Genomic DNA, 15,765 nt, shown 5'->3' on the forward strand with positions numbered 1-15,765 from the left:
ACAGCTTTGTAGTAGAGGCTAAAGTCTGGGATTGTGATGCCTCCTGCTTTGGTCTTCTTCAAAATTACTTTGGCTATTTGGGGCCTTTTGTGGTTCCATACAAATTTTAGGATTGCTTGTTCTAGCTTCGAGAAGAATGCTGGTGCACTTTTGATTGGGATTGCATTGAATGTGTAGGTAGCTTTGGGTAGTATTGACATTTTAACAATATTTATTCTTCCAATCCATGAGCATGGAATGTTTTTCCATTTCTTTATATCTTGTTCAATTTCCTTCATAAGCTTTCTATAGTTTTCAGCATACAGATCTTTTACATCTTTGGTCAGGTTTATTCCTAGGTATTTTATGATTCTTGGTGCAATTGTGAATGGGATCAGTTTTTTTATTTGTCTTTCTGTTGCTTCATTGTTAGTGTATAAGAATGCAACTGATTTCTGTACATTGATTTTGTATCCTGCGACTTTGCTGAATTCACGTATCAGTTCTAGCAGACTTTCGGTGGAGTCTGTCGGGTTTTCCATGTATAATATCATGTCATCTGCAAAAAGCGAAAGCTTGACTTCATCTTTGCCAATTTTGATGCCTTTGATTTCCTTTTGTTGTCTGATTGCTGATGCTAGCACTTCCAACACTATATTAAACAACAGCGGTGAGAGTGGACATCCCTGTCATGTTCCTGATCTCAGGGAAAAAGCTCTCAGTTTTTCCCCATTGAGGATGATATTAGCTGTGGGCTTTTCATAAATGGCTTTTATGATGTTTAAGTATGTTCCTTCTATCCCGACTTTCTCGAGGGTTTTTATTAAGAAAGGATGCTGAATTTTGTCAAAGGCCTTTTCTGCATCGATTGACAGGGTCATATGGTTCTTATCTTTTCTTTTATTAATGTGATGTATCACATTGATTGATTTGCGACTGTTGAACCAGCCCTGCAGCCCAGGAATGAATCCCACTTGATCATGGTGAATAATTCTTTTTATATGCCGTTGAATTCGATTTGCTAGTATCTTATTGAGAATTTTTGCATCCGTATTCATCAGGGATATTGGCCTGTAGTTCTCTTTTTTTACTGGGTCTCTGTCTGGTTTAGGAATCAAAGTAATACTGGCTTCATAGAATGAGTCTGGAAGTTTTCCTTCCCTTTCTATTTCTTGGAATAGCTTGAGAAGGATAGGTATTATCTCTGCTTTAAACGTCTGGTAGAACTACCCCGGGAAGCCATCTGGTCCTGGACTCTTATTTGTTGGGAGATTTTTGATAACCAATTCAATTTCTTCGCTGGTTATGGGTCTGTTCAAGCTTTCTATTTCCTCCTCTTTGAGTTTTGGAAGTGTGTGGGTGTTTAGGAATTTGTCCATTTCTTTCAGGTTGTCCAGTTTGTTGGCATATAATTTTTCATAGTACTCCCTGATAATTGCTTGTATTTCTGAGGGATTGGTTGTAATAATTCCATTTTCATTCATGATTTTATCTATTTGGGTCATCTCCCTTTTCTTTTTGAGAAGCCTGGCTAGAGGTTTGTCAATTTTGTTTATTTTTTCAAAAAACCAACTCTTGGTTTCGTTGATCTGCTCTACAGTTTTTTTTAGATTCTATATTGTTTATTTCTGCTCTGATCTTTATTATTTCTCTTCTTCTGCTGGGTTTAGGCTGCCTTTGCTGTTCTGCTTCTATTTCCTTTAGGTGTGCTGTTAGATTTTGTATTTGGGATTTTTCTTGTTTCTTGAGATAGGCCTGGATTGCAATGTATTTTCCTCTCAGGACTGCCTTTGCTGCATCCCAAAGCGTTTGGATAGTTGTATTTTCATTTTCATTTGCTTCCATATATTTTTAAATTTCTTCTCTAATTGCCTGCTTGACCCATTCATTCTTTAGTAGGGTGTTCTTTAACCTCCATGCTTTTAGAGGTTTTCCAGGCTTTCTTGTGGTTGATTTCAAGCTTCATCACATTGTGGTCTGAAAGTGTGCATGGTATGATCTCAATTCTTGTATACTTATGAAGGGCTGTTTTGTGACCCAGTATGTGATCTATCTTGGAGAAGGTTCCATGTGCACTCGAGAAGAAAGTATATTCTGTTGCTTTGGGATACAGAGTTCTAAATATATCTATCAAGTCCATCTGATCCAGTGTATCATTCAGGGCCCTTGTTTCTTTATTGATCCTGTGTCTAGATGATCTATCCATTGTTGTAAGTGGAGTATTAAAGTCCCCTGCAATTGCCACATTATTATCAATAAGGTTGCTTAGGTTTGTGATTAATTGTTTTATATATTTGGGGGCTCCTGTATTTGGCGCATAGACATTTAAAATTGTTAGCTCTTCCTGATGGATAGACCCTGTAATTATTATATAATGCCCTTCTACATCTCTTGTTACAGGCTTTAATTTAAAGTCTAGTTTGTCTGATATAAGTATGGCTACTCCAGCTTTCTTTTGACTTGCAGAAGCATGATAGGTAGTTCTCCAACCCCTCACTTTCAATCTGAAGGTGTCCTTAGGTCTAAAATGAGTCTCTAAAAAAGAAGAGTTTTTGTCAAGGCATTCAGATTGTGGGGGGGAGGGAGGAGAAGGAAAATTTTCTCTATTCATAGATGACATGGTCTTGTATATAGTAAATCCTAACATAACTCAAAATAAATAAATAAATAAATAAATAAATAAATAAATAAATAAATAAAATGAGTCTCTTGTAGACAGCAAATAGATGGGTCTTGGTTTTTTATCCATTTTGATACCCTATGTCTTGGTTGGAGCATTTAGTCCATTTACATTGTGTTATTATTGAAAGATATGGGTTTAGAGTCATTGTGATGTCTGTAGGTTTCATGCTTGCATTGATGTCTCTGGTATTTTGTTTCACAGGATCCCCCTTAGGATCTCTTGTAGTGCTGGTTTAGTGGTGATGAATTCCTTCAGTTTTTGTTTGGGAAGACCTTTATCTCTCCTTGTATTCTAAATGACAGACTTGCTGGATAAAGGATTCTCAACTGCATATTTTTTCTCTTCATCACATTGAAGATTTCCTGCCATTCCTTTCTGGCCTGCCAAGTTTCAGTAGACAGGTCCATCACAAGTCTTATTGGTCTCCCTTTATATGTTAGAGCATGTTTATCCCTAGCTGCTTTCAGAATTCTCTCTTTATCCTTGTATTTTGCCAGTTTCACTATGATATGTCATGCAGAAGATCGATTCAAGTTACATCTGAAGGGAGTTCTCTGTCCCTCTTGGATTTCAATGCTTTTTTCCTTCCCCAGATCAGGGAAGTTCTCAGCTATGATTTCTTCCAATACACCTTCAGCACCTTTCCCTCTCTCTTCCTCCTCTGGAATCCCAATTATGTGTACATTATTTCGTTTAATTATGTCACTTAGTTCTCTAAGTCTCCCCTCATACTCCTGGATTTTTTTATCTCTCTTTTTCTCAGCTTCTTCTTTTTCCATAATTTTATCTTCTAATTCACCTATTCTCTCCTCTGCCTCTTCAATCTGAGCTGTGGTCGCCTCCATTTTATTTTGCAGCTCATTTATAGCATTTTTATCTCCTCCTGACTGTTTCTTAGTCCCTTGATCTCTGTAGTAATAGATTTCCTGCTGTCCTCTATACTTTTTTCAAGCCCAGCGATTAATTTTATGACTATTATTTTAAATTCATTTTCTGCTACATTGCTTAAATCGTTTTTGATCAGTTCGTTAGCTGTCGCTACTTCCTGGAGTTTCTTTTGAGGAGAATTCTTCTGTTTCATCATTTTGGATAGTCCCTGGAGTGGCAGGGAACTGCAGAGCACTTCCTCTGTTCTGTCTGGAGTAACTTGCGTTGGTGGGCAGGGCCACAGTCAGACCTAATGTCTGCCCCCAGCCCACCGCTGGGGCCACAGTCAGACTGGTGTGTACCTTATCTTCCCCTCTCCGGGGCAGAACTCACTGTGAAGTGGTGTGGCCTCTCTCTGGGCTACTTGCACACTGCCAGTCTTGTGGTACTGCTTTGATGGGATCTGGCGTATTAGCCGGGGTGGATCCGGAAGGTGCACAGGGGCGGGAGGGGCAGGCTCAGCTGGCTTTGTCTTCAGTGGTCCACTTTGGGAGGGGCCCTGCAGCACCAGGAGGGAGGCAGACCCGTCAGAGGGATGGATCCACAGAAGCACAGTGTTGGGTGTTTGCATGGTGCAAGCAAGTTACGTGAGGGGAACTGGCTCCCTTTGGGATTTTGGCTGGGGGATGGGTGAGGGAGACAGTGCTTTCCATGCCTTTGTTCCCGCCAAGCTGAGCTCTGTCCTCCGAGGCTCAACAACTCTCCCTCCTGCTCTCCAAGCAGAGCTGTTGACTTATAACATTCCAGATGTTAAGTCCCACTGGCTGTCAGAACACACTCCATGCGGCCCCTCCGCTTTCATGGCCAGACTCAGGGGCTCTGCCTTGCTGGGTGGGCTGGCTGCCCCTCTGCTGCCCCGGGTCCCTCCCGCCAGTCCCTGTAGTGCACACCGCCTCTCCGCCCTTCCTACCCTCTTCCGTGGGCCTCTCATCTACGTTTGGCTCCAGTGAGTCCGTTCTGCTAGTCTTCTGGTGGTTATCAGGGTAAATTAGGCAGATGTGGGTGGAATCTAAGCAATCAGCAGGACGTGGTGAGCCCAGCGTCCTCCTACGCCGCCATCTTCTCCTACCTTCCCATGTATTCTTTTAGTAATTGTATGGTTTTATTTTCTTACATTTAAATAGTTGATCCATTTGGAATTTGCACCACTATACATTGTGAGATAGAGATCTAATTTTTTTTTCAGTTATTTACCAAGTTGTACCAATAGCAGTTACTGGTAAGTTTGTTTTTTTTAGAATCTTTAAATATGAATTTTAGGGGCACCTGGGTGGTTTAGTTGATTAAGTGTTGGACTCTTGATTTCAGCTCGGGTCATGATCTTACAGTTTGTGAGATCGAGTCCCACGTCAGTCTCGATAGTGTGGAACCTACTTGGGATTCTCTCTCTTCCTCTGCTTCCCTGCTCTCTCTCTCTCACTCATGCTGTCTCTCTCTTTCTCAAGTAAATGAACTTAAAATAAATAAATAAATAAATAAATAAATAAATAAATAAATAAATAAATAAGAATTTTAGATATCTAGCTAAATGTAATGGTTTCGTTATTTTCTAAGCTAAAATTTATAAAAGAAAGGGGTTAGGAAAGTACCCCCTGGTTTGTGCACAATCCACTTGAAGATGGAAGTGCAAATTTAAATTTGTTGTTGAGATTCTTTGATTCACTAGTAACTAGATTGAAATGGATATAGAAAGTTATGTAAGGAAAATGTTAGGTCATGTTAGGGAAATGATGCTATAGATTTTTATTTTCCTTTTACAAATTAAGGGCAAATGATAAGCAAAATTACACATGAGACTCAAAGGAGAAGAGCCATTTTTATTATAAGTAAATGAACAACCTAAAATGGAATTTGATACAATTCTGTCTCAGTATCAACTATCACTCAGTATCACTCAGTCCCCACTCCTGAATGGCCGAATCAAAATGTCTAGAGCTGGGGGGAAGAATCTTGAGCTGGGACCAAGGGATCTATATTTATAACAAGTTCTCAGATGATTGTAATGTAGGCGCTCCCGCACAAGTTAGTGAACTCACATCTAGGAAACTTTGACTTCTAGCCTGAAAAAGAAAGGACAGAAGCCAAGTTCAGAACCACAGAACTAGAAAAAAATGCGAAGGAATGACTGGACCCAACCCATTGTCTTCATTCTTATTAAAGGACACACATGTGCTTCCTCTGCCCAAATATCTCAGTAACCCACAAACACCATCAGAAGCTCAATTTCAAAGTCATTACCCCAACAATCAAGAATTCTTGTCTTTCCACAAATGATGTCTTGCTTTAGTTTGGATCACTTTCTTTTTGTTAAATCCTACTCCAAGAAAAGAGAAAGGAATGAATATTCCTTGAGCTTTGAAAGTGTGCCAGACATTTCATAAACCTTAATGTTTTCACTTGGTTTCCCACAAACGTTGTGAAGTGGATATTATGGCTTTAATGTTTACAGTTAAGAAAACTGAGGCTTGGAGAGATTGTATAACTGGTTTAAGGATACTGAGTAAGTATATTTAGGAGCTGTTTTGTGAAATCTTTCTATAAAGAAGAAAATGATTGATCAGCATCTCTTTCTATGACCCTCAGACAAAACCCATGATGGTTTGAAGATACAATAACCAAGCAAATTTTAATCTTTACATATTTAATTTACATTCTTTAGGTACAATTTTGCACCTCAGAAACCTATTTTAAAAATCATCTCTCCTACAATTATCCCTCTCTCTCTTCACTTGCTTGGTCTTTCATCAACGTATCCCTCAGTACCTGACAGTATGTGCTTTAATTTACATATGTGTTGCCTGTCCTGTACCACTGTAATGAAAGCTCCCAAGCACAGGAGCTTGGTCTGTCTTGTTCTCCACTATATCCTCAACACTTGGAACACTGGAAGTCATCAATATTTGCTGAAGAAATAACTGAAAGTGAATTCTTCCTTCATACTGGCTTCTTTTCTTTACAACTGCCCAGATTTGAGGTTTTGTTCTGTTTTCAAATTCTGAGCATAGAGCTGGGTGTTTGGGTTAATAGCTGGTTTAATAACCTGCTAACTATAGTATCTCCCTGCTATAGATAATATCTCTGCTCCTTGGGAAAATGAAGGTCTGCAGAAAACAGAGCTTTGAAAATCATTATCATCACATCTGAGCCTTCTTTCCTCTGTGCCATCTACTGTCTCTCTACTTTTACTTTTTTCTTTTCTCTATAATTTCCCTTTTTCTCTACTAGGCACAATCTGTAACATTGTCATTTATTGAGGACTCCCTATGTGTCAAGGAGTGTAAGTTGTATTTCTTGAGGTACTTCATTATATCATCCCAGACACTCAGGTGTCTTACCTCCATTTTTCACATAAGGAATATGAAGTTCCGGGAAAGTAACTCACCTGCCTGAGGAGAAAGAGCTAGGACTCACACCCAAGTTTACATCCACTTAAATCTCAAGCTTTTTTCACAATGTCTTCAGTCTATGAGGGAAACCTGGTTGGCTATAATGTCTCCATGGGCTCTGATGCTACTATTTTCTAAAGACCTGTTACTAAAAGATCTGCTTTGTGAAGCAAAGGTAGGGGAAACATTATATTTCTTTACTTTTATAAATCATGTTAGATATGGTTCATTTCATAATTTACTAAGGTCTGGGGGAAACATAACTTTAGTCATTTTGTGTAGTTTATCAGTGAGAAAATGCCTTCAGTCAATGTAAACGAGACCTAATGGGGCTTAAGGAAATAACGGTTATTCCATCAAGTGAAAGAAATCTGGAAATCAGGACTCCAGGTACAGCAGCTCCACAAAGTCATCTAATTCTTAGGATCCTTCCAACATTCTGTTCTGCCATTTTTACTGCATAATTTTCATGTGCAAAATTGTCTCATGGCTTATGACGACTGCTAAAGCTCTTCTCATGACATCTTCCAGACAGCCAGGAAGGAGGAAAGGTGAAGAAACACGTTCTGTTAAAAAACTTTGCCAAAGGCCCAACCTGTCCCAATCCTCCGCCTTCTGTGCCAAATGTGGCCATGGAAGCCTTCTCCATGGCTCCTGCTGGCTGGCACTTGATGCTCACTTTCCTAATAACCACGCAGCATTCTCCACTTACAGGATGCACTGAAGAAAAGTGTATCGTGCAAGTCTCAGCCACCATGGTACCCACTGCCAATCCCTTATTTCCAATCTTAGGCAGCCGTACCTGTTTCAGTGATCTTTTGCAGCATAACAAATAACCCCAAGAGCTTAAATTAAGAGCTTAAAATACAGGGGCGCCTGGGTGGCGCAGTCGGTTAAGCGTCCGACTTCAGCCAGGTCACGATCTCGCGGTCCGTGAGTTCGAGCCCCGCGTCAGGCTCCGGGCTGATGGCTCGGAGCCTGGAGCCTGTTTCCGATTCTGTGTCTCCCTCTCTCTCTGCCTCTCCCCCGTTCATGCTCTGTCTCTCTCTGTCCCAAAAATAAATAAAAAATGTTGAAAAAAAAAAAAAAAAAAAAAAAAGAGCTTAAAATACAACCCAATATCTCCCGTGGTTCTTCAATTTGGGCGCACCTCAATGGGGAAAGTCTCATCTTTGTTGCAATAATATTTGCAACTGAAAGCCATTCGTGCAACTGCTTTCATCTGTCTGTACCACTGGAGCTAGCAAGTCCCAATGTCTCTTCCTCCACAGTCTCTCTGTGTGGCCTCTTATCACTTAGTGATCTAGTCAATGCTTATTCCATGGTATCTGGATCCTAAGAGGCAGTGGCTCAAGGAAAAGTAAGAGAAGCTGTCCTCTAAGGAGCTGGAGGTGACACTAGCAAGGCATCACTTCCTCCATATTCTGCTTGTCAGAAAAAGCCATAAGGCCAACCCAGACTCAAGGGGAAGAAAAGAACCTTCACCTCCTGAAAGAATGTGGCCACTGTAATCCACCATTCTATACCCTCCCTTTGAGTTGGACCACTCATTCTTTAACTACATCTTTAACTATTTCTGTAACTACATCCTCTCAGGACAAGCCAATGATAATCTCTTAATGGATCTAACCTTACTGAACAAACATTTTCAGGCCTGAATGACAAAAAGTTACTAACACAATGCACCTGCCTTTCTCTAGACAAGGGAGCCTATAAGAATTGGTTTCCCATAAAAGAGAAATGTTCTTTTGTTTTCCTTTTGGAAATGAGAAAACAGTGGCAAAAAGTCAAGGAATGTATTATTTCAGTAACATTCCAGTTACAGTCACATTCATATTTTTTAATATAGTTAGCTTCTAATTCCCTGTTGTAGTTTGGTAGAGCATAGACATAAGAAAACAAAACTTAATCATGTTTATAAAGACTTGTTTTGACAGCTTCAACTTCATTTATATTCAAACAGTTATCATATCCCTGAAAAAGAACAGACAAATAATTGAGTTGGCTCCCACCTCCCTTTCCTTCTCATTGTTTAAGAAAAATATGGAGTCATTAGTATATAAATTCAGCTCAAAGCAAAAAGAGATCTTATTGGTTTGTAAGCCTGGGAAACCACAAGAAGGTCTGGTTTCAAGTGTAGCTGGATACAGGTGCTCAAATATTATCACCACTGCCTTTTGCTTCCATGTTCTTGGCTACAGCTCTCAATCATTTGGCTTTATTCCCTCCTGCTACCGATGAGCTTTGCCCAGTAACTGGAAACAGAGTTGCCAGCAGCACCACCATAATTTTCTTCAAGATTAGCCACTCCTAGGAAAAATAACTTCTCCTCCCATCCTAATAATAATTGCAGGGAAAGATTTAATTTTCCTGTTTAGGTCACATGTCCACCTTTGGATGAACTACTTTCCCAGGAGAATGGTATACAAAAAATGCCCCCCCACACACACAAAGATGTTCACATTCTAATCTCTGTAGCCTGTGAATATGTTACTTTATGAGGCAAAAGGGACATTGCAAATGTGATTAAATTAATAAACCTTGCAATGGGGGGATTATCCTGAATTATCCAGGTGAGCCCAATACTATCACAAGGATCTTCAGAAGAAAGGGGCAGAAAGAATCAGAGTCTGAGAGAAGGAACTGAGAACTGTGATTATGGAAGCAGAGATTGGATTGCTGTGCTGTGAAGATGGAAGGAGCCACGAGACAAGGAATACAGGTTTAGAAGGTGGAAAAGGCAAGAAGCAGATTCTCTCTTAGCACCTCCAGATGGAACCAGCTGTGCCAATACCAGTTTTGGACTCTGGCCTCTAGAACTGTGAAAGAATAAAGTTTTGTTGTTTTAAGCCACTAGGTTTGTGCTAATTTGTTACAGTAGTGAAAGAAATTAACATATGTGGTTTCCTGATTTGGCTCTGTTTAGTTTACATTTTTTGATCTGTGGTCAAGGAAGGGGATGGGAGTTGATAGGGAGAGGGGCAGAGTGGGGGCATGTGCTTGATGGTACATCCAAGAGCACATAAAATCAGGCAGAACCCCCCCCCCCAAAAGGAAAATTCCTTTGCTGTATGAGGAAGTAGATAGAAAAGAAGGCATGATAAATATAGCCAACAAGCAAACAACACCATCAACAGTAGATACCACAGTCTAGTACTACCATCTTGTACTAACCATAAGTAAAAATGCTGAGTCCAGCACAGGAAGGAATTAACAGAGGCCAGGATGTGTAGCACCTACCATTGGGCCTGGATAATCACGACTCCACAGCAGCAACAGCTAAGGTTTTCCTGCTCCAATGTCCTGAAAGACACAGAATTTTGAAGAATAAAGCACCTCTTAGAATCAGTAAGACCTAAGCTCAAATCGTCCACTAAGAACAAACACTCTCATCTTGATTTTCAACGGTAACACGGGAGAGCTAGTGATGCCTCAACTCTTCCGGAAAGAATGCCAAATGTTGTAGAAGAGGAAACTGAACGTGCACACTGAGAATTTCACAAGGGTCCCCACACAAGTGCACCTTTCCCTGAGTATTGGTTTTATTATTTAAAATTCAGGTTATTGACTTTAATATAAAACTGATATCTTAAAAGTCCTGTGAATTAATTTATTTTTTCTTCTCAAGTGTTTGAGTTAATTGATGCCCCAGGAAGTTTTGCCATTTTTATTCTGGCTTCAAATAGTCTACAGTGTCAATGATTTACATAACACATGTTACCCACTTGTGGGATTAGGTAGGCCCAGGACTCTTCCAGACCTCCAGCTTCTAAGACAATCACCCATAGACTCTGCTGTCCTCAGAGCCTCTGCTGTGAATCAGTTTGGTTTTTCATGGCGCCCCTTAATCTTAGCATGTGGGAAAGGACTTCCCATAGAACTGCACCAATATGTTTGTTTGGGGAAGACAGTCAGAAGGCCAGGAGAAATGAAAAGTCCTTTAGAAGGAGTCATTACAGAGAGGAAAAAACAGAGAGAGAAAGGGAGAACTCTAGATGCACTCATTGTCTGGTTGCAACAGGGGAGAGATCTTAAGCAACTCTGTCCAGTCAGCTCACAAAACCAAGAGAGGTAATGATAACAAGTTAGGGTTTATTGTTTTACACTGCTAAGTTTATGTACCAATAGATAATCAAAACAAGGGTATTGTCTGGAGGAATCTTTGGAAAGGGAAAAAGATAAAATATGTAACTCAGAGGCATAAGCTTCATATGTCTAGGACCCCAGATTCTACCCCTGCACCTCTGATTCACTTTCCATGTTGGATTATAAGGTGTCTCTTTACTTTTTTCATCTCCCCGACTGGAAGACAGTAGGTGCTTCATAAATGTATGGGGAGGGGTGACTGTGCGGTTCAGTAGGTTAAGTGTCCAACTTTGGCTCAGGTCATGATCTGGTGGCTCTTGAGTTCAAGCCCTGCATCAGGCTCTGTGCTGACAGCTCAGAGCCTGGAGCCTGCTTTGGATTCTGTGTTTCCCTCTCTCCCTGCCTCTCCCCCTCTCATGCTCTGAATCTCTCTCTCTCTCTCTTAAAAATAAATAAACATTAAAAAAATTTAAATAATTATATGGGGAAACTGGAGTAAGGAGACAGGGAGGCTGGGAACTGAGCCCAAGTGATGGGAGCTACAACCAGACTCCTACTGGAATCTTTTGTGAGTTGAATTTGGTGGATAGCTCCAAGTAGTACAGTGTAGCCTAAAGATGCTGTGCCACCAACTCCATTACCTACCAACTGAATAACCATGTTACTCCATATCCTAGGACACATTTCTCACACTGGAATGCAGGAAACAGAACCAACAGGCAGTATCTACAAGAAGTACCAATTGTGTTCTAATCATTCGTTTTACAAATATTTATTCAAGATCTGTTATGTTCTAGGCAGAAAGGTAAGCAATTAAAAACAAAATTTTATATTAAAGTAAGTGCAGTTTTAGAAAATTCCATGTAAGTGATTATCAATCAAAATTTTGATATTGTAATGTCTTCCTGTACAAAAAATGGGTCAAAAAATGGGTGGCTCAGTCATTTAAGTGTCCAACTCTTGATTTTCACTCAGGTCGTGATCTTGCAGTTTGTGGGATCAAACCTTGTATCAGGTCTTTGCTGACAGCCTTGGAGCCTGCTTGGGATTCTCTCTCCTCTCTCTCTGCCCCTCCCCCCGCTCATGCTTGCTCTCTCTCAAAATAAATAAATAAACTTAAAAATATTTGGTAACTCATAGCTTATCTGCACTGGTCTTATTTGAACCACAAAGCAATTTGATTTTTTTTTTGTCTTTTTTACAACTTGAATTAGTGCCCAATATTTAAACCTCAGGGGTGTCATTTACTACATTGGATCTCTGGCTTCTCCTGAAAGAAACCAGACGAGCTGGCACCCATAAGCTCATCTCTTCACGTGGCAACAGTCAGCTAGTGCTGATCTTCAAATTCCCCCTTTTCTTTAGACAAGACCTGGTCCCAGTAGCTTGCCACAGTCCTTGCCACTTCCTACCCACCCAACCAGCCAGGCTGTGTGTGGCCTGCTTCTCTTGCCTGTGGTAACTGCCTGGGCCTGGGAAGTTCACGCTGATGTGGAATCGTTTGTGTCATTTTCCACCATTTGTCACTGACTTCCAAATTTTTAAAATTTTCAGGATACTAGTCTTAGATCCAGAAGTTAGGTCTTTATTTGCCCAAGTCCCAAATCAGAGAATCATAGAGTTGCAATGGACCCACTTTTCTGATGATGGCCATAGCATCCTGAAGACTGCCACCCGACCACAGGGATCACAAAGACCCCCAAGATTGCCTGACTTACTCTAAAGGAAAGACTCAGACTCAAAACTTGTATCTTCCCCAAACATAGAGTCACAGGAGAACTCGGCAAAGAGGAACTAAAAGGAAGTTAAACAGTCCTTTTTTCCTTTAAGTTTATTTATTTATTTTGAGAGAGACTGAGACAGCATAAGTAGGGGAGGGGCAGAGAGAGAGGGAGACAGAGAATTCCAAGCAGGCTCCATGCTGTCAGCGCAGAGTCCAAGGCAGGGCTCAAACTCCCAACAGTGAGATCACGACCTGAGCTGAAATCAAGAGTCAGATGCTTAATCTTAATCAACTGAGCCACCCATTCGCCACAAACAGATCCTTTTAGAGCCTGAACTTTCCTTTGGAAACACACACTCCTTTTCACAGTGTTTGGAAGTAGGGAGCGGTTCCACAAAGGTCTTTGGGTTCTGTCAGGAACGGGTGAGGGTGGCGTCCTTACAAAGACATGGACAGTCAGGTAACAGAGTCCAAGTTCCTGCAGCACTCTGTGTGTGTGTGTGTGAGTGTGTGACTGTATCCACCTCAGGGGCCATGAATGTTCACTATGAGTCATGGTTTTGTTTTCTGGGCTCAGTAGCCCGTGGTCTGGCAGGAATCAAGGTCTGAGATTTTGCAACAGCTGTTCATGTCATGTCACCTGGGGTGGCAACTAAGCACGCACTGGGACCATTTTTATCAGCTCATGAGCACTGGCTTTGCCTGCCAAAAGGCCATGTTTCTCAACTAGAAAAATAATATTCCTATCTGGAATGAGTGTGGAGTCTTAAATTCTAGGGTCTAAATTCTTATCTTATGCTACATAGTCTTAAATTGTTCACATAGTCTCTACTTTTAATTTAAGGTGACTAACTCCTAAAGAGAACAGTTATAACATCTATCCAGACGGTACCGTAACTCACAGAGGGTCATCAGCAAATAGCCTGGAGATGGAGGCTAAGTCTGTCTCTAACCTGTCTTAAAGTGACTCTTATGTTTTCAAGGCACAGCTGCCCTGTTCTCCACTCAGGAATTTCATACACAAACATCTCACCACCAGGCAACTGTTACAGGCTCCTTCCTATCACCTGGTAGCCCTGGTCTTTCTAGACCTCATTTTTAGCCCACCTTCTAAGGAAATCTCCCTAATCCCAGATCTTGAATTTGCCTGTTCCTGGACCCTTTCCAGCCTCTCCCCGGAGAAAGGCACCGTGTCCTTTGGATCGTGGCCATGGGAGAAACACTGATCATAGGAGGAACATAGGCACCACCTGTTCTCTGCAAACAGCACACAGCAATGACAGAGGGATGCCACAGAGGGCTGCTTCCCCATGTTGTTGTGGGAACCTGAATTAACATATTTGGATAACGAAACAGCCAGTTTGGTCAGATGTAACATAAAATCTTACCAAACATACTTAATCAGCAAGGTAAAGATCAAAGCCATAAGTCAGTCTTGGAAGACAGTTAAGGGTGTGAATAGTCATAATGGTTTATCACTAATTGGGAACTCTTCAAAACACTCATCTTAATACCCTTAAAATAAGATGCTTCTTTTGAAGGCAGTGTGATATTACCAAAGGGAGTTTTCAAGTTAAAAAGTATTTGCATATATGTAATATTGGAGAACAGGAAAATGGAAATTTTTATTTAGGTGGAAAGTGGAAATTTTATTTTACCTAATAAAATTATCTACCTGCTATTTCCAGATCAGAAAGCAGTATTGACAGTATTAACAGAAAGCAGTATTCTAGATAAAATTTATTGCAGCAAATTCAGGTGATTGTTTCTTCAATATGTGAGGATTTATTTTTTTAATGTTTGTTTACTTATTTTAAGAGAAAGAGAGCGTGTGCGCAGCTCATGGGAGTATGAGCAGGGGAAGGGGAGAGAGAGAATTCCAAGCAGGCTCCATGCTCAGGATCCCGACGTGGACTCAATCCCAAGAGTCGAACACTTAATGGACTGAGCCACCCAGGCACCCTAGCAATGATTTACTTTTAATAGTGATCCATTGTGTCATCAAATCTGGGTCTCTTATCACAAATACTGATACCAACACTAGTAATTTTATTATACCCCTTTTTACCTACTTCTGCAGAGTTCTTAAAGGCTTTGATTTTAAGTTCTGTAGAAGATGCAAATAATAGAGCATACCTTTCATTGCTATCAGTGGATGTTACAGAGAAAAACCTAAAACCTTAAGAAGGATTGATTGTCCATAGAGGATAAAAAGAGGACTCAGGAGAGGTCATGGAGCAGCAAAAAGAGAGAGCAAGGATTGGAGTGTGTGTGTGAATGTGCATGCGCACGTGTGTGTGTGTGTGTATGTGTTTGTGTGTGTGTGTGTGTGTGTGTGTGTGTCTTAAAATTTGGAGGAAGTGGCAGGAGGAAATGCTAGAAAGGAATTTCAAAATCCCTCCTCTCCCCCTTCTTCCTCCTTTCAACTACTGAACAGTTTTACCACAAATGGGCTCTGCCTCCAGGCTCTCTTGCAGCTTATTCCCATTCCTACCTTAGTCCTTTCTATTCAATTACTCCTTCCTATTCGATTTATAAGCTAAGAAGAAGGCCCAAGCTAGCTGTTTCATATACAAATCAAGAGAGATATATTGAGAAGAGTAAACAACTGCAAATGGCTGAACATTACAAAGGGACAAAGAATAATGGATTGGTTCCAAGAAGCCATGCCACTCAGATCAGAAAACTTTTGGGGGTCCCGTACTCCCAGGAAGGGAATCATTGTATTCAATCCTATGAGAATCCAAGCATGCCTTGCTGATGAAACAACAAGCCCACATGCCAGCAGATTAGGGTATTGTTCTGGGACAAAGGGGAACATACGTAAGCTATTCTGAGAAGTTAGAAAGTCATGATTACCCCACAAATTGGCCCAGACAATTTAATCAGTGTGTGGGCAATGCAGGAAGAAAGCATTTTATTAATATAATTTTCCTTTTTTAAAATACAACTGGCAATTCTCTTCTAATTATCATGAGTTG

At 40.7% G+C, this 15,765-nt stretch overlaps 1 long non-coding RNA gene across 1 annotated transcript; it reads right to left on the reverse strand.

Annotated features, from left to right (window-relative positions):
* Window positions 1-5,386: 5,386 nt before the first annotated feature.
* LOC131512057 (uncharacterized) lies at window positions 5,387-10,280 on the reverse strand. Its single transcript, XR_009261899.1, has 2 exons — window positions 10,216-10,280; window positions 5,387-5,649 (listed from the first exon to the last, which is right to left on the reverse strand). It is a non-coding gene; the product is annotated as an uncharacterized LOC131512057 (long non-coding RNA).
* Between the last annotated feature and the right edge of the window lie 5,485 nt (window positions 10,281-15,765).

This window comes from Neofelis nebulosa, chromosome 5 (genome assembly GCF_028018385.1).
Source record: "Neofelis nebulosa isolate mNeoNeb1 chromosome 5, mNeoNeb1.pri, whole genome shotgun sequence".
NCBI lineage: Eukaryota > Metazoa > Chordata > Mammalia > Carnivora > Felidae > Neofelis > Neofelis nebulosa.